The sequence below is a fragment of the Staurois parvus genome, unplaced genomic scaffold (genome assembly GCF_062004578.1).
Source record: "Staurois parvus isolate SC_StPar_1 unplaced genomic scaffold, SC_StPar_1.0 ptg000165l, whole genome shotgun sequence".
In the NCBI taxonomy this organism is placed as follows: Eukaryota; Metazoa; Chordata; class Amphibia; order Anura; family Ranidae; genus Staurois; species Staurois parvus.
This window is the reverse complement of record NW_028317961.1, coordinates 6946662-6966490: the sequence shown is the minus strand read 5'-3', so window position 1 is coordinate 6966490 and position 19829 is coordinate 6946662. Positions and strand designations below refer to the sequence as shown.

At 42.9% G+C, this 19829-nt stretch overlaps 1 pseudogene; it reads left to right on the top strand.

The window, feature by feature from the left end:
• The first annotated feature begins 531 nt into the window (after positions 1-531).
• Positions 532-19829, top strand: part of LOC149462864 (pantetheinase-like) — a 51514-nt pseudogene continuing 32216 nt past the window's right edge.

Sequence of the window (19829 nt, the reverse complement as noted above, 5' to 3'; positions counted from 1 at the left end):
AATGGAGGATGGACAGATGATGATGATGATGATGACCTGATGATTTTTAATTTACATCAACATACTAAACAGTCTGAACAGCAATCTAATTGACACTGCTCATTTTTTATTTCTGGATGAGAGGGCCAAGAAAATGGGCAATGCATGAAGATGATCTGATCAAGTTCTGACCTAGCCTGAGATGCATCTGAATTATAAATGTGCTTTATTTAAAGGCCTAGTATTGCAAAAAGACACATTTTGCTATTTTTCCACAAGAGTAAAGCAATACTTTATAGGCACAAAATATTTATTTTTCATCATAATGTACTTTTAATACGTTTGACACAGATTCCTGTAATCTGTTGTGTAACCAGTTTACAGAGCTTGCTTGCCATGCTGATTCAGCATGTTTGTAATTGCACAGTTGTCAACAGTATCCTCCTATTATGTTAATAAGGTGTTTTTCCACACTGGTTCCAGCATACATCTCTGGATACAACTTCCTGAAAGTTTAATTTAATGGCTGGTTCTTACTGCCAGACTTCCAAAATGACTTTCCCTATTGTTTTATTTTATATTGCTTCCTGTGTATACTTTGGTTATGCTGAGGAGAATTTCATTGCAGCAGTCTACGAGCATGTGCCCTTCTTTCCAAATTCCAAAAAGGATCCTGTATCACAAGAGGAGGCTTTGTCTCTTATGAACAAAAATCTTGATGTTTTGGAGACCGCAGTTATAAGAGCAGCACAAAAGGTAATGTTTGGTTTGAATTAGTATTAGTAATACACAAATTTAAGAAATCTGTTACTTTGGTACTAACTAACATGAAATTCTCCTAGCTGTTACCTTTGAATATATTGTACATTTCTTATTTTACTCCAATATAAAGTTTTCCATAAAGCAATATTTCTCTTATTTCTCTCCATCTTTCCTTTCTTCTCTCTCTCTCTCTTCTCTTTCTCTCTTTTCTCCCTTCTCTCTCTTCTCTTTCTCTCCCTCTCTCTTTAACTCCCTCTCACTTCTTTCTCTTCATCTTTCTTTTTCTCTCTCAAATTCAATTATAAAAAAATAAGCATAATTGGCAGGACAAACAATTCCAGCATTGCTAAAGTGATAGGGGAGTTTGTATAAACTGGAGGGGACAGGGGGTAGGGGGGTGGTTGTGAATAGCTTTTTGGGTAATTTCAGGGGGTGGAGGAGGGATGGATAAGGCTTAATATAAAAGGGATAGCAGGTGAATCCATCTAGAGGATTTATAAGTCCACATTTACATGTCTCTCTTGGCCTGTGGCATGCTGTGATGTACTGTGCAGCTATTTTCACCATTTGGCTGCTCTTCCCCAATACAGTTTGGAATTTTCTCTTTTCCATAGAAGTGAAGTTTGGAATGAGAGAAGAGAGTCCCTGGAAATGAGTGCCCCCTTACTGAGTACTTGGGGCATCCTCCAGGATCCCCTCATCACATTGCTTGCACAATCTACTCTCCTTGGGTTTGTAGGTCTGTGTGTGTCATCCTGATTTGATATCCAGGCTGTGAGCACTCAGTCTGTGCAGGCTAAGGGTCTGTCTATCTGTGGGATCTTGTTGCATCTCCAGGTATGGGCCTAGTTTGTAGTCTCTCTGTAGCAACTGGTAAGTAGATTGTTTTAGCATTGCCAAAACAATTGAGGAGTTTGTATGGGTTGGATTGGGGAGTGTGGGGGGGTGTAGGAATTGCATCTTCAACAATTTGGGGGGGGGGGGGGTAGGGAATAACATAAACAAGGGTAGAGACTTAGTCCATTTGGAAGATTTATAGGTTTGATAGTTTTTCATGACATTCTTATTCAGTGACATGCTGTGCCATATTGTGCAATTATTTTCACTGTTGGTTCCTCTTCTCTTAGTAGAATGTTAATTTTCCCCTTCACTTCTATAGTAGTGAAGCCTAGGATGAGAGTGGTGAGGGTCCCTCACCGCTGAATACTTGAAACACTGTAGACTCTTTCTCTCTCCTACTCTTGTTTAAATTCAAATAAGCTCTGTTGGCAGGTCCAAATACATTTTAGCATTGCCAAAGTAATTGAGTTTGTATGGGTTGGATAGGAAGGTAGGAAGAGGCCTGAATACAAGTAGGGCATTTATTTTTTTGTATGGTGGGGGGGGGGGGGATAGGAATAATATAAGGGGGACAGTCTGTGACATGCTGTGACATATTGACAGCTATTGTCACCATTGGATCCTCTTCTTTTTGTAGAATTTGGAGTTTCCTCTTCTCTTCTATAGAAGTGATGTCTATGGTGAGAGTAGAGAGTCTGGATGTGAGTTCCCCCTGAGTACTTGGGCACCGTAGCAGAAAGTGGTCCTGTTCCTTCAGGACCCCCTGGTCACATTGTTGGAATACTCTACTCTCTTTAATCTCTTTGTAAGGAATGATAAGTAGTTAGTTTCTTGGAGTTTTCATTTCCCTATTCCCTAAGAGGTTTTTTTTTATTTTATTGGGAGTTTGGGATTGAAGGTGCTGATGAATTGTTGCAGGCCTTCTTTCCTTCTTCCCTCTCGATCTCTCTCTTTTTCTTCTCCCTCTCATTTTTTCTTCTCCCTCTCTTTTTTTCTTCTCCCTCTCTTTTTTTCTTCTCCCTCTCTTTTTGATGCAATCTGGCAATAGCATTAACAGCAATTTTTTCCAAGTCGATCCCATAACATAGTTTTATGACCTGCTGCATGTGCCAGTTACTGTAGCTTTTTTTTTAAACTTCTTTTAGCGGACCAAGCTGTCAAGCAGAAAGGGGAAGTTAGAAAGGCGAAACAAAACTACAGTATTTAACACTGACAGAGGTGCTTACAATGGTCAATTTTTATTCATTTAGTTAAAACCTTTACCCAATGGGAAAAAAACTGTTGTAGTAACTGCTTAAAAATAGGGATGAGCTGAAAGTTCAGTGTGAAGTGTTTGGGCATTTGAACCACCCACACTTCTGCTCTTTTAGCCCCCTGTTCAGTGGGAGCCAAACATTTTCCTATAGCACAACCTACAAGTATTTAGGTATGCTTCTTATGTTATAAATGACTGGAGAATAAACATTTCTATTTGGTTCAATTCGGTTTAAGGAAAGCACTTATTGCCAAGTGCCAACATGACCCTTGCGTTATTCTGCTGGCCTCTAGAGTAGTCACCTGTGAAATCAAATACTCTCTGCAAAGGCTTGAAAACCTGGCATAGTCAACAAGTCTACTGGAAAAGATGTTGACTGTTGATAAAAAGTGTCATTCTTTGCCAGTAAAAAATCTGTTTTGGTTTCATCAGTGATGGGTTGTTGCAAAAGCTCTTCCTTATATTTTCCAATCTGCTGCTCTATGCTGTTTGTGTACCTCCTCTGTCTGGGTGTTCTAAGGCATTTTGAGAGAAACCAAAAGACTGGATGCTTTGATGTGGATGGTGCTTCTTTCTTTTCTTTTTCAATATCCTCCACTTCCACATTATCTTCAGACAGATCTTCACATTGTGTGTGGGGCAATGTGTATTTTCTTACGGCATACTCCTCTGTTTTTTTAAGCAGTTCCTGAATATTATCATCAGCCACATCAATAGGGGTTATACAGACAGTAGGGTTGACAAAACAAGAAGCTGCTTCAAGTGGCAAGAACATTTTGAAGACTGAAGCAAAACGCTGGTGCTCCTTCAATTTTGTATTTTGAAGGACTTAAAAGAGCTGTGCAAATAATATCTGTCTGTCTGTCTGTCTGTCTATGAGACATAGTGGGGTTTATTTACTAAAGCTGGTTCACTTAGAATCTTGTGCACTACTGCATGGAAACCAACCAGCTTACAGGTTTTATTGCTAAAGCATAATTGAACAAGCTGAGGTTAGAAGCTGATTGGCTACCATGCATAGGTGCAAGAGATTCTGAGTGTACCAGCTTTAGTAAATCTCCCCCAGTGTGATATGTGTGCCAGAGACACAGAGTGGGTTATTTACTAAAACTGAAAACTGCAAAATCTGGTACAACTCTGCATAAAAACCAATCAGCTTCCAGGTTTTATTGCCAAAGCTTAATTGAACAAGCTGACGTTAGAAGCTGATTGGCTACCATGCACAGATGTACTAGATTCGGAGTGCTCCCAGTTTAGTAAATCTACCCCAATATGTCTGTGTTAGAGGAGATGCAAACAACAGGTTAATTTACTAAAAGCTAAATTTCAAGAGAGTTTAAAAATCTAGGTCAAAATAGCCAGAGTGAAAAAGTTCTCCGATTCGGCTCATTTTCCAAATCAGAACACACCAGTTTGGTTACCTGACTAAATAATATTAGCTTAAAAACATTTAAAGGGTAACTCCACTTTGACTTTGGAGAATAAAAAATTGCAAATAAAAAAAAAATAACATAACATATTGTAACAGTTATATTGGAAATAAGGTTGACCTTTCCTTTGCAAACTACAATGCTGTAACTTTTTGTAAGCTGCAATGCACTATGCCAGTGGTGGGCAACCTTTTTTTTCAACTGAGCCAAATCTCGCCAAAACCACGATTGAAATTTATTTTGAGAGCCACACTTTTAAAACTGAAAATACATAGGATGGTACACTGTTTTTAGTTTCAATAAGTTTTTATAGTAATTCATCCCCCATAGTAATTCATCCCCCATATAGTAATTCATCCCCCATATAGTAATTCATCCCCCATAGTAATTAATCCCCCATATAGTAATTCATCCCCCATATAGTAATTAATCCCCCATATAGTAATTCATCCCCCATATAGTAATTCATCCCCCATAGTAATTCATCCCCCATATAGTAATTCATCCCCCATAGTGTAATTCATCCCCCCTATAGTAATTCATCCCCCCTATAGTAATTCATCCCCCCTATAGTAATTCATCCTCCCTATAGTAATTCATCCCCCATAGTAATTCATCCCCCCTATAGTAATTCATCCCCCATATTAATTCATCCCTCATATAGTAGTAGTAAGTAAGTAGCAAGTAGTAAGCCAAGTCCCTCCTGTGTCAATTCACTTACCTTTGCTCCGCGCGTTCCTCTCGCCGTGTTCCCGCGCCGTTCCGGTCTTCAGGGCGGACTGTGAGAGGAGCCTAGCTCCTCTCACGTTCGTCACGCTGCCCCGCCTACACACATCCTGACAGCCAATCACTGGCTATCAGGATGTGAGTGGCAGCGAGACTGGCCAATCATTGCATTTGAGCGCGGTGCCCTGGCTGGTTTTTTTTTGGATCACGCTGCAGAGTCCCTGCCGCCCGAGAAGAGGGAGGGGAGCGGGCGCCCGGCACACAAGAGCCGCATTAAAGCGTGTAAAGAGCCGCATGTGGCTCGCGAGCCGCGGCTTGCCGACCACTGCACTATGCAACCTGGAGGCGTTCTGTACAAATTCACAGATGGTATACAGAACGCACCATCGCCCCCCCCCCCCCCCCCCCCAGAAATTGGCTCCTTTCTTGCTTGTGTGATTGGCTTCCTGATTTTTCCGAAGTCTGCATTAAAATACAAGCCAGATTTTGGGCATCCCCTGTGCAACAAAAATATCCTTATTGGTAAGATACTTCCAAAGGGAAAGCACATATGAAGGGATTCAAACCCAGCAATTTTTCTTATTAGAGCCCTGCAGGTGCAGCAACTGATAGATAATCATGAAATCGCTCCCATACAGATTCAGAGACTGCCTGCCCATGGACACAGATGAAAAGCTGTTACTTCAGAATAACAAATGTTAGGACATCTGACTGCAACACAGTTTGTTAAAATTCTTGCAACATACATAGATAAAGATGGTTTGCAAAGGGTCTTGTTCTCCTTAGTATCAAATGTAAAATGCATCCATAGATCGTCTCTTTTCTTTCTCCCAGTCCCAGACACCAACATTTCTGTATAGTTTATGTAGCAAGTGTGGATGGTTGGGAAGTAAATGCGAGGGACTCAATGAGAGAGGTCTGGACGGTCTGAGGAGGCCTGTAATGCACAGTGCTCTGGATAGTGTGAGGCATAGTTGCCAACATTTCAAAAAAGTTTTTAGCAACACCTTTTTTTCTGTGTCCAGAAAGCCACTGTAGGCAAAGCAGTACTTAAATTAGGGGTGGGGCATTCATTTATTACGGGCATGGTTCTACAATAAGTAGGTGGGGAAAGTGGCTGTGGTTTAAATTATGCTACATGTTGGCTGTTGCCTAAAGGAGTGTGGTTAAATAGAGTCTGAGATTACTTAACCTCTTCCCTACTGCGCTATAGTCGAACAGCGCTATAGCCGAAAAGCACGCACCCAGCGCCCACTGTGATCGCTGTGTCCTACAGACACAGCTGATCACGGGATATGGTAAATGGCCAATCACAGTAGCCTTTTACAACGTGATCAGCTGTGTCCAATGACACAGCAGATCACCGGGTAAATACAGTTCCTGGTTATGGGCTGCACTTTCCTCACGCTGTCACAGCATGAGGAAAGTACTGCGTTAATCGTCAATTGTCGGAGAAGTGATCGGCACTGATCATCAGTGTCCTGATGATCAGTGCCGCCCACCTGTACCCAGCAGTGCCACCCACCTGTGCCCAGCAGTGCTGCCCATCAGTGCCTCCTATCAGTGCCCATCAGTGCCTCCTATCAGTGCCTATCAGTGCTGCCTATCAGTGCCCATCAGTGCTGCCTATCAGTGCAGCCTCATCAACGCACATCAGTGAAGGAGAAAAATTACCTGTTTGCAAAATGTTATAACAGAAGCAAAGAAAAACTTTTTTTTTTTTTCAAATGTTTTGCTCTTTTTTTGTTTATAGCACAAAAAATAAAACACCCAGCAGTGAGTAAATACCACCAAAAGAAAGCTCTATTTGTGTGAAACAAATAAAAAATATTTCATATGGATACAGTTTTGCATGACCGCTCAATTGTCATTCAAAGTGCGACAGCGCTGAAAGCTGAAAATTGGCCTGGGCAGGAAGGGGGTGTATGTGCCCAGTAGGCAAGTGGTTAAATAGAGAATGTGCAGTGCAGAACGAGGGGGAACGAGTCCATCTTCAAAATTTCTATCTGGGAAAATAGGTAGCTTATAACTTACAAGCAACGATGCAATTCTGCAATTATAGATCTACTTTCAGATCTATGGTGTTAAGAAACTGCATCAATGTTCTTCTCTTGTATACCATCCTATTCATCCATGTACCAGTGTACAGGTGTCAGTAGAATGTAGAGCAGTGTACATGGGTTAGTAATATGTAGAGCAGTGTACATGGGTCAGTAGTATGTACAGCTGTGTACAGGGGTCATTAGTATGTAGGGCAGTATACAGAGAACAGTAGTATGTAGGACAGTGTACAGAGGTCAGTAGTATGTAGGGCAGTGCACAGAGGTCATTAGGATGTAAAGCATTGCACAGAGGTCGGTAGGATGTAGAGCAGGGTACAGAGGTCGGTAAGATGTAGAGTAGTGACAGGGGTCAGTAGGAGGTAGAGCAGTGTACAGGGGTCAGTAGGATGTAGTGCAGTGTACAGAGGTAAGTAGGCTGTAGGGCAGGGTACAGAGGTTAGTAGGAGGTAGAGCAGTGTACAGGGGTCAGTAGTATGTAGGGCAGTATACAGAGAACAGTAGTATGTAGGACAGTGTACAGAGGTTAGTAGTATGTAGGGCGGTGCACAGGGGTCAATAGAATGTAGGGCAGTGCACAGGGGTCGGTAGGATGTAGGGCAGGGTACAGAGGTCGGTAGGATGTAGAGCAGTGTACAGAGGTCAGTAGGATGTAGAGCAGGGTACAGAGGTCAGTAGTATGTAGGACAGTGTACAGAGGTCAGTAGTATGTAGGGCAGTATACAGAGGTCAGTAGGATGTAGAGCAGGGTACAGAGGTCAGTAGTATGTAGGACAGTGTACAGAGGTCAGTAGTATGTAGGGCAGTATACAGAGAACAGTAGTATGTAGGACAGTGTACAGAGGTCAGTAGTATGTAGAGCAGTATACAGGGGTCAATAGAATGTAGGGCAGTGCACAGGGGTGTGTAGGATGTAGAGCAGGGTACAGAGGTCAGTAGGATGTAGGGCAGGGTACAGAGGTCGGTAGGATGTAGAGCAGTGTACAGAGGTCAGTAGGATGTAGGGCAGGGTACAGAGGTCAGTAGGATGTATGGCAGGGTACAGAGGTCAGTAGGATGTATGGCAGGGTACAGAGGTCAGTAGGATGTATGGCAGGGTACAGAGGTCAGTAGGCTATAGGGCAGCGTACAGAGGTCAGTAGGCTGTAGAGCAGTGTATAAGGGTCATTAGGATGCAGAACAATGTATAGAAGTCAGTAGTAAATAGGGCAGTCTCCAGAAGTTAGTGGTATCTGACAAAGATGGTATCTCCTTTTTCATGTAGCTCTTTCCTGACTGTGAGAAATTGGACAGTGCAGTTTTAAACCCAATTTCTCACAATCACTGCTTGTGAAAAAATAGAGAGATATGCCCATTGCAGACTTTTCTCACTTTTCACAGCATCCACAAATCCGTAGCACTGGCACAGAGCTTACCTCCACTGTCGACACTTCATCAGTAGGATAAAAGGGAGGCCAGGGCAGGGGCGGACTGACCGTGTGCAAACTCGGGCACTGCCCTAGGGCCCCGGGTCAGTAGGGGGCCCCATGAGATGCCCTTGGTACCTTTTTCATAGGCTTTTTTAAGTTTGGGCAAGGACACAGGGGCCCCATGATCCCCTATTGCCTGGGGGCCCCATGAGTTGTCAGTTCGCCCCTGGGCCAGGGTGATCATCTCTGAGGCTGGCTGCACCCCCATCCCCTAAACAGTGGTCTGAAGAGGCCTGTAATGCACACTGCGTTCTGGACAGTGGTCTAAGGAGGCCTGTAATGGTGCACACAGTGCTCTGGATGGTCATCTGAGGAGGTCTGTAATAAGCTACACACAGTGCTTTGGGTGGTTGGGAGGCCTGTATATGCTGCATAGTGCTCTGGACGGTCGTTTGAGGAGGCCTGTAAGGCTGCATCGTGCTAAGCACACCACACCACACCACACCACACCACACCACTAAGCACACGTCTACAGTCACTACCTTGCTTGCTAGAAGAGGAAACACTCACAGGATTTACAGGCAGAGTTATGAGGAAAGCAGAAGCTCATGTGGGTAAACGTCTCTCCCTCACATTTTTGTCCGTAGAAAATTGGAATTGATTTTTGTCATAGTTTCATCAATTGACGAAAATTCAGAGTACTTTTCATTTAGTTTTTGCTACTGGAAACATGCCACTGACAAAAATTATGACGGAAATATTTTCATCAACAAAATTAACACTCTAAGTTCACCTTTTGACCAAAAATAATAAATGCCCATTTTTTTTTATGCAGGTAAAAAAAGGTGCATTTATTACTTTTGGCTGCAGAGTTCCTCAGAACTTGGCCATGCAGCTGCGTGCTCTCGGTGTGACTGTGTCCCCTGGACACAGCGCAATGCCACTCGGTAGAAGGGCTCTCTGATTGGCCCTTCTGACCACATGATGGCTGTCCAATCACAGCCATCATGTAATGTCAACACAGCCACCATTCAGTTGATCGGCTCTGCCTCTCCTCCCACAGAGCCCGCTAGTTAGGAGAAGCAGAGCAGATCTGTGAAAACTGTGTTACCACACACATTACCCCATAGTATCCCCCACACAGCTGTCAGTGCACCAGTGATCCACATCTGTCACACAGTACCAGTGATCAACATCTGTATCACAGTAATAGTGATCAACATATGTCACACAGTACCAGTGGTCATCCACATCTGTACCAGTGATCAACAGCTGTGTCGGCGTATCAGTGTAAAATCCAAATCTGTACCAATGATCCATATCTGTCAGGGCATACCAGTGTAAATTCCATATCTGTACCCGTGATCCACATCTATCACACAGTACCAGCGTAACTTCCACACATCTGTACCAGTGATCCACATTTGTCACTGCGTACCAGTGTACATTCCACATCTGTACCAGTGATCCACATCTGTCACGGTGTACCAGTGCAAAATTAACATCTGTACCAGTGATCAACATCTGTCATAGTGTACCAGTGTAAAATTCACAACTGTACCAGTGATCCACATCTGTCATGGTGTACCAGTGTAAAATTCACAACTGTACCAGTGATCCACATCTGTCATGGTGTACCAGTGTAAAATTCACAACTGTACCAGTTTTCCACATCTGTCATAGTGTACCAGTGTAAAATTCACATCTGTACTAGTGATCCACATCTGTTAGTGTACTAGTGGTCATTCACTTCTGTACCAGTAATCAACATCTGTCACGGCCTACCAGTGTCAAATACACATCTGTCACAGTTTACCAGTGCTCAATATCTGTCACACAGTACTAGTGTCAAATCCACATCAGTACCAGTGAATAACATCTATCACAGTGTACCAGGATAAAATCCACACCTGTACCAGTGATCAATATCTGTCACAGTGTACCCGTGTCAAATCCACATATGTACCAGTGATCAATATCTGTCACAGAGTACCAATCTCAAATCCACATCAGTACCAGTGATCAAGATCTGTCACAGAGTACCAGTTTCAAATCCACATCAGTACCAGTGATCAATATCTGTCACAGAGTACCAGTCTCAAATCCACATCAGTACCAGTGATCAATATCTGTCACAGAGTACCAGTCTCAAATCCACATCAGTACCAGTGATCAATAACTGTCGCAGAGTATCAGTGTCAAATCCACATCTTTAATAGTGATAAACATCTGTACCAGTGAACATCAAAATCTCTAAAAAATTATACACCAGCAAAGAGGCTTTCTAAATACTGAGCATGATGGACGAGAGTAGCGGGGAACTCTCTCTGTCAGACTCAGATTCTGAGTATGAGCCATTTGAAAGCAGTGGGTCAACAATGGATTCTGAGGAGGAGAGAGTCCAAACAAAGTTGTTCAGGAGATCTGAGGAGCAGAAGGCATCCACTAGTAGCGCAGTGGCGAGTACAAGTAGCGCAGCACTTCCAGAAGATAGGCAGGCATCCACCAGTAGCCTTACAAATCCTGGCGAAGTGGCGAGTACAATCAGGGCCACATTCCCAGATGATAGGCAAGGCGCTAGTAGCAGAGTTTCCCATCCACAACGAGGTAGGGCCCATACTAGCCTCCCATATGTACTTTTATATCCCACGTATCTACCTGCTAATTTGGCAGAACCTACAACTCCCCCTTTTACAGCGCAGCCAGGACCACAGATACAAGCAGAAAATGATACCCCAATTTGTTTTTTTCATTAATTTTTTACTAATGATCTACTAAATTACATTGTGGAGTAGTGTAATCTGTATGCCAGCCAATATATAGCCAGCAATCCCAATTCGTCATATGCCCTCCCATTTGTGTGGAAACCCCTACCATGGAAGAATTTAAAATTTTTCTTGTGCTTACTCTGAACATGGAAATGACAAAATAAAATGAAGTCCATGCCTACTGGTCTACTCAGCCTATACATCATATGCCAGTCTATTCATCTTGTATGCCCACAACACGCTATGAGATGATAATGAGATTTTTACATTTTAATAATAATACTCAGTGCCCTCCTCAAAATCATTCTGATTATGATAAGTATTCAAAATTCAGCGACTAATCAACTTTTTTTGCTGTACCTTCAAGGAAATGTTTACCCCCGACAAAAATATTTGTGTGGATGAATCCCTAGTCCACTTTACTGGAAGGCTTGGCATCAAAGAGTACATCCCCAGTAAACGGGCCATATATGGAATACAATTCTAAAAGGTATGTGACTGGGCCATGGCATATACTGTACCTACAACTTCAAGATTTATGAGGGAAAGGACAGCAAGCTAGACCAGCCTGGATGCCCTACCTATATGTGGACAACTGGCAAAATTGTTTGGCAGCTTATAGAACCAATGTTCAACAAGGTTTACCATTTGTATGTACAGTAGATAATTTCTACACAAGTCTCCCATTATTCCGCCATCTCTATTTGAAGAAAACTGTGGCCTGTGGGACAGCACGGGCCAACTGCAAGGGCTTCCCACAACGATTGGTCACTACAAAATTAAAAGGGGGTGAAACCGACAGTTTTCAGAATGAAGAGTTCCTAGCCCTAAAGTGGAAAGATAAAAGAGATGTCTATATCCTTTCCTCAAATCATGATGACACCTCAGTGGAACTTCAAACATGACAAGGTCTTGTCCAGAAACCAAGGTGCATACACGACTATAACCAGTTCATGGGGGTGTGGATATGAATGACCAGATGTTACAGCCGTACTTAGCTACTAGATCAGTCTATTGGTATAAAAAGGTTGCCATCTACTTTTTTCAGTTAGCCCTGTACAATTTGTATGTCATCTTTTCTAAGTGCATACAAAGATCCCTAACCTACCTGAAGTATCAAGAGGATATTGTACAGCCCTTCTCTATCTACATGGCCATGCGCCTGAACAAATTTGCTCTTATTCATTGACCAGACTCCATGAGAGGCATTTCCCCAAAATCCTCCTTACCCAAACAGGCTGCAAACCTCCCAAAAAATGTTGTGTATGTTCCAGTAACCAAATTCGCCATGACACTCAATACTACTGTCCCCAATGTCCTTCCCAGCCAGGTCTCTATATTGGAGAGTGCTTCTGGATCTATCACACATCACTACACTATTAGTCAAGATATTTTTCCAGTGTCCACTATCTGCTATTTCCCTGTATGACCTGGACTGTTTATAAACAATGCCTCTGCCTGCCGCCTAAACTGACCTTGGACTGTTTATTGATGATGCCTCTGCCTGCCGCTTGAACTATCAACCACGTTTCTGCCTTCCACGTGAATTGACCTCAGTCATGCTTTTTGCCTGCCTCCTGAACTGATCTTAAGCCCTGCCACTGTATTAGTTGGATTCATGACAACACAGGGGTCTCATATATGTGAGGAGCTCCAGAATAGATTTTCAGAGTGGAGAAAACAAAGTTTTTGGTTTTCTCCAGGTTTTGTAATTCCCAGAAAAGGGTCTGTTAGTCCAGAGGCTTCAAAGAGATTGGGTGGGACAAAGTCTCTACCCCTGTACACAGGTCTTATTTGACCAATGCCATAAGTCTGATATTTCTGCCTGCTGCCAACTTACTGCCATCATGCCTCTGCCTGCCTCATGAACTGACCACACCTCTGCCTGCTACCTGTACTATGAACCGTGTTCCTGCCTACTACCAGGACTGATATTTTGGCTGTGCTGACCATGTCTCTGCCTGGACAACTCATTTGGCTGTTTCTTACCACATGTCTTCCTGTTTCCTGGACCTGGATATCTCTGCCTGCTGCTTGCAGTGACTATGGACAGTATTCCTTCCTGCTGCCTGGGCGATTCCTTTTGCTGTTGAAGACCACGTCCCTGCTTGCTGAATGAACCCATGCTTTCCTCTGTGGACAACTGCACTACTAAAACCACAGGTAATTTTTTTGTTTACCCTTTGCTCAGCAGAATGTATTTTTGGGGCGTAATTTTTGGTATGTACATGCTATGTGTTATAAGCCTGAAGGTGCTACTTGTATGTTGAAGAAATATCTTATAAATGTACAACTTTGTGTAAAAAAAATACATTTTCATTATCTTTCCACATTTTCTGAAAACTTGTGGAAAAAAATGATGTTCAAAATGCTCATTATGCCTTGTAGAATGTACATTGGGGTGCTTACTAAAATGGGGTAATTTTGAGGGTAATTCTATTGTCCTGGTGCTCCAGGTCCTTAGAGAAAGTGACAGATAGTCAGGAAATGAGATTTGTAATTTATGCCTCTAGAACACCTGTAGGTGCTCCTTGGATATTGGACTTGAACTATCAACCACGTTTCTGCCTTCCACATGAATTGACCTCGGCCTGTTAATCGACCATGCTTTTTGCCTGCCTCCTGAACTGATCTTATACCCTGCCATTGTATTAGTTGAATTCAAGACAACACAGGGGCCTCTGTATGTGGCCAGGCTGTGGAAAAGTCTTACACATGTGGTATTGCCATACTCAGAAGGAGCAGCAGAATGTATTTTGGGGTGTAATATTTGGTATGTACATGCTATGTGTTAGAAATATCTTATGAATGGACAACTTTGTGTAAAAAAAAATACATTTTCATTTTCTTTCCACATTTTCTGAAAACTTGTGGAAACAATGACATGTTCAAAAGACTCATTATGCCTCATAGAATATACATTGGGGTGTTTGCTTTCCAAAATGTGGTCATTTTGTTTGTAATTCTATTGTCCTGGTGCTCCAGGGCTTTAAAAATTGTGATAGGTAGTCAGGAAATGAGATGTGTAATTTATGCCTCCAGAATGCCTGTAGGTGCTACTTGGATGTTGGGCCTCTGTATGTGGCCAGGCTGTGGAAAACCCTTACACATGTGGTATCCCCATACTCAGGAGGAGCAGCAGAATGTGTTTTAGGGTGAATCTGCAAGCATGCATATGCTGTGTGAGAGGAATAACCTGTTACTATAACAATTGTGTGAAAAATAACTACTTTTATTTACTTTCTTCATTTTCCAAAGAATTGTGGGGAAAAATGTGCCGGTTCAAAAAACTTACCATGCATCTTACTAAATACCGTGGAATGTCTACTTTCCAAAAAGGGGTACTTTGGGGGGGTATTTTTACTGTTCTGGCCTGTTGGTGTCTCAAGAAATTAGATTCAATCAGAGACCATCAGTACATCAGTTTTGATCAGGTGTGATCAATTTTCAGTGATTGGTGCCATAGCTTTTAGACTCTATAACTTTCTTTTACAAAGAGTTTTATTGAGGGTTAAGCAAAGACAAATCAGACATTCAACATACAAGTTCAATGAACAACAAATATAAATTGTACTGGGCTAGTGGAAGTCTTTTCAAGGTATACATTGATAGGTGCATACACTGAAATGTTTACATAAGAGTCTTTTAGAAAAGGATGTGGGAAGGAAAGGGGAGGGAACATTAAGCAAACTATTGAAGTTCACCAACAATAAAGACTCTATGAGAAATTATTTTACAGTATCAACATTATAAAAAACATGAGAGGCACAGAAAAAAAAAAAAAACCCTCCAGAGAATGATTCATGTTCTAAACCTTGGATGCGTAAAGAGATCTAGGTTGCAGAGATAGTAGTGCAGATATAACCCAGAAAACAGCAAACACAAACCGTAAAATATATTTAAAAGCAGATTGGACAGAAGGATAGAAGAGGACAAACAGTGGAAAGACACAGACAACAACAACATAAAAAAAAAATAAGGGGGGAAGAAGGGCTCCGGGGCGCTCACAGCAGACTCCATTCTTATATCGACAGAAGGGACTGATCAAATCTTGAAGGTTGAGCTATATCCAACCAGGGACGCCAAATCCGCAGAAATTTTGTATGGGTATCCAACAGTATGGCAGTCAGTTTTTCATTAACCATTATGAAGTTCATCCGATTTTTGACTGCCTCAAAACTAAGGAGAGGAGTTTTCCACGCTCTCGCGATTGTCAATTTAGTTGCCATAAATAAGTGTGACGCCAGCTGCCGCTCAGAACGGAGGAGGCCCTCCAGTGGTTTAAATAGAAGCGCTTCATATGGGTTACGCTTAATGTCCGTGTGAAACATAGTGCGAAGAAGGGCATACACCCTAATCCATAGTCGGCTTACTTTAGGGCAAGTCCACCAGATGTTGGCCATAGTGCCCAATTGTTGGCATCCCCGAAAACAGACCGGAGAATATGAAGGAATAAAACTAGCTAGACGAGCAGGCGTATAGTACAATCGGTAAAGAATTTTGTAAGCATTCTCAAGGATAATGACATTCCTGGAACATTTGGATATTGCTTGGGTCATGGTCTGCCAATCCTGTTGATCCAAGGACCCTCCTAATTCAGACTGCCAGCGCTGGTGATAGGAGCGAACCGGAGGGGTTTTAAAAGATACAATAGCGGAGTAAATCAAGGAGATCAAGCCCGGGGCATGAGGTCTATGTCTACACTGGCTTTCAAAAGGGGACAGACGGTAAGGACCCGGGAGCGCGCATATTAGTGTATTAATAAAGTGACGAAGTTGAAGGTAACCAAAATGTTCCCATAAAGGGATGTTATAAGAAGAGCGTAAAGTTTCAAAGGTAATTATTCTAGTGGGATATAGAAGCGAGTGAACATCATAAAAACCATGTGTCTGCCACCAGGCAAACTGTCTAGGATTATCCCTTCCCGGAGGAAATAATGGGTTATGGAATAGACGTAACAACGGCAAGTGAGGGGAAATGAGGCCAGCGGAGTATTTAATAGAATCCCAAAGACGCAACGAAAACGTCAGCGTCGGGCTAAGGGTAGATGGACGTTGTGAGATAGGAAGCCATGGCAAGGAAGAGAGCGGTATCGGGTGAGAGTCCATCATATCCACAACAGCCCACAGGGGGAAGTGGTGAGATGCATGAATATGGGCTAGAGGGGCAATATTAGCCACCAAATAGTAGGACTGGAGATTTGGAACAGATAACCCACCCACACTTCGGCGCGCAAATAGGATATGTTTGCTAATTCTGGGTCGAGAAGAGCTCCAAATAAAGGACAAAAGTTTTCGCTGATGAGTACGAAGTGTGAAGGTACTGGAACCGGTAAAACACGAAAGAGGTATTATAGTTTAGGAAGATAGGTCATACGTATCGCATTAATTCTGCCGAACCATGATAACGGAAAATGAGACCAAGATGACAATAACTCGGACAGCTCATGAAAGACATTGGGAAAGTTAGCCTGATACAGCCCGTCATATGTCGGGGTGAGCTTAATTCCTAGATATGGTAAGGCGGAGAGCCATTGAAAAGGGAATGTTTGTTTCAAAGTCAGCAAGAGTGATGGTGGGAGGGTGACCGACATAGCTCTTGATTTAGCCGGGTTGACATGTAAACCTGAAAGAGTTGCAAAAGAATCGAGAACCACGAGCAAGTTGGGCAGAGTAACCCCCGGGTTCGAAATTGACAATAATATGTCATCTGAAAACAAAGACAATTTATGTTGGGAGCCCGCGGCCTCGATCCCCTTAATATCAGGATGCATACGAATGGCTTCAGTCAGTGGTTCCAGGGCCAGGATAAAAAGTAAAGGAGAAAGCGGGCAACCTTGCCTAGTACCTCTAGCAATCGAAAACGTAGTGGACTCAAAACCATAATATTTAAGCTTCGCTTGAGGGGAAGTGTATAGCGAAGAGATCCACCGTAGGAACGAAGGGCCAAAGCCAAAACGATGGAGGACCGATAGGAGATAAGGCCAAGATAAAGTGTCAAAGGCCTTGTTAATATCTAAAGATAAGAGTATCATATCAAGTTTACGAGTGTGGGCCAAATGTTGCAATTGTAAAATGCGTCTGATAGCATCTCCAGCCTGCCTGTGAGGAACAAATCCCACTTGGTCTTTTTTGATCAGACGAGAAAGGAAGGAATTCAAGCGAGTAGCCAAAATCTTAGTAAGAATCTTCATGTCGATATTGATAAGAGAGATAGGCCTATAATTTGCCTAAGAAGAGTGATCTCGATCTGGTTTAGGGATCATAACCACATTAGCAGTTAAAGAATCCGGGGAAAAATTTGAACCTCCCTTCACCACGTTAAGGGAGGTGAAGGGAGGTGCAAGGTGAGGAGTGAGCACATCAGCTAATTTCTTGTAATATAGTGCCGTGTAGCCATCGGGGCCTGGACGTTTACCCGTTTTTAGATCTGCTATGCATTGCAAAACCTCAGATACTTGGATATTACGATCCATCAAGTCTTTATGGGCCGACGTTAAAGTAGGCAGGGGAAGATGAGATAAAAAGTCAGAAATTGACTGAGGATCAGCCCGAGTAGGATCAGAATAAAGTTTAGCTAAACGATACCGGAACTCTTCCAAAACTGCTACCGGATTGCTCGTTAGGGTATTGTGATGAGTGCGTAATGATATTGGTTTAGGGTGCTGCACAAAAGAGCGCAGTCTACGGGCTAACAGAGTCCGGTTTGTTTGCTTTACTATACCATTTCTGGCGAGTCCAACGTAAGGAGCGTTCAGCCCCATCCGTTAGGCAAAGATCTAACTCTTTGCGGGCTTGATCCAACAGCCGACGGTTCGACAGGGAAGGTGACTGTTTAAATTGGGCCGACGCAGAAGCTAACTTTGATTCCAACTGACACTGTTTAAGCTGTCTTGCCTTCTTTCGTCTGGAGGCTATTTGGATAATATGTCCTCTGAGAACTGCCTTGTAGGCTTCCCATAATGTTACTGAAGAAGAGACAGAACCGGAATTTAATTGGAAATATTCCTGAGACTTACGATGTAGTTCCGCCTGAACTTCCCTCAGTGAAAGCAAAGAATCATTCATTATCCAGGAAGAGAAGGCTTGCCTACTGAGGAGAGAATGGCAGACCCCCAAAATAGGTTCATGATCCGACCATGGAACCGTTAGAATAGAAATAGCGCGAACTAAAGGGAGGTGTTTTTACGCGAAACAAAGGCATGATCAATTCTGGAATGAGAGCGATGAGGATGTGAATAATAAGTGTAGTCTTTCCCCTGAGGATGAAATTCACACCATAAGTCTACCAGATCATGAGTAGTTAACGCACGTACAAAAGACTTTGCCGATGTAGAAGGGCCAGAACGCTCCGCTGGATATTTATCCACTGTGGGGTTTAGCACTCAATTTGAATCCCCTGCCATCAAAAGCGTTCCCCGCTGATGCGCAGCCAGGAGAGAACATAGGTGTGACAGAAAAGGTCCAGGATTAACATTGGGAGCATAATAGGACACTATGGTAACGTCCACCCCATGGACCGTGCCCTGGAGCAAAAGATATCTACCATTGGGATCAGCAATACGCTTCACACAGACGAACGGGGTTTTACTATGGAAGGTGACCAATACGCCTCTCTGTTTAGTGGGGCCCGTGGCCTGAAATATCTGAGGGTAACGTGCATCAAAATATTTAGGGGCAGAAGTAGTAGAGAAATGGGTTTCTTGTAAACAAGCAATATCAACTTGACGAGCCCGGAGAAACTTAAATACTTTTACCCGTTTCTGCGGAGAATTCATCCCCTGGACATTCAGGGATAGCCAGTTCAGCGACATGGAGACCTAAAAAAAGGAAGATTTAGTCGTCCACGATCCCCGAGAGCCCTAAAAAATTTTTTTTACAAAAACACACATGACAAAAGACAAAAAAAAGGGAGTAAAGAAGGAGGAAACAGACAAGAAGACATCTGATATACGTGCAAGATATCTGAGAAGCATTAATATTAATTCAAACAATATAACAGTCAGCTGTTGGTAAAATACCCACATAGAGGCTAGGTAGCGGGCGGGACTGAGAAAAAAAAAAAACAGACCGCTAACCAGCACGGAGGGGGACACGACTGTTCACCGGAACAACTCGGCAGTAATATAAATTCTAGAAATATTATACAAACAATTTAGGCTAATACACCTATAAACCAGCAATCCAGAGCTCACAAGGCACTGGAGGTCTCAACCAATGAAACGCAAAGGTTTGAAATCCCTGAGCAGATCCAGAGCCCATTTTAGAAATTGGCAGCAAAAAATAGGAAATCCACGTATGGCGGAACTATATATTGGCGGCCATCCTCTAAACATCAAGTTGCAGAGACTTCCTGAAAACGCTGGACTTGTAGGGATCGGAGAGCCTGGGAACCACTTTGACTGGGAGGAGATTTACGCAAAGGTTGGGAATTCCGAAGGCGTGCAGGGACTGAGGCCTCCTCACTCTGAGATTGTGGCAGTTCCAGATTAAGCTCACGAAAGTGACGTCGGAGATCCGCTGGCGAAGAGGCCTGGAATTGACGCCCCTGCGAGGAGAATGAGAGCTTGAAAGGGAAACCCCATCTGTACTTGATATCAG